We start from the raw sequence: 248 nt of genomic DNA, 5'->3' as shown, positions 1-248 counted from the left end.
AAGACGGAAAAGGAAACGGAAGAGAGAGAGAAAACAGAAAACGGGAGTAGAAAGACCGTAAAGAGAGAAAGAGTGAACACAAGGAAACGAACGAGAAACGAAGGAATAAACAAGGGAAATATGAATAAGGACTAAAGAAGAAACAAGGAAGAAGGAGGGAGGAGGAGGAACACACAGCGTTAATCAGACAAAAGGCCCGGATTTATCTAGTCATCCACTAGTGTCAAAACATATTTCACGCCTCAATT

This window comes from Penaeus monodon, chromosome 29 (assembly GCF_015228065.2).
Source record: "Penaeus monodon isolate SGIC_2016 chromosome 29, NSTDA_Pmon_1, whole genome shotgun sequence".
NCBI classification, from domain to species: Eukaryota; Metazoa; Arthropoda; class Malacostraca; order Decapoda; family Penaeidae; genus Penaeus; species Penaeus monodon.
The sequence above is the reverse complement of the archived record's forward strand: the minus strand, read 5'-3'. Positions refer to the sequence as shown.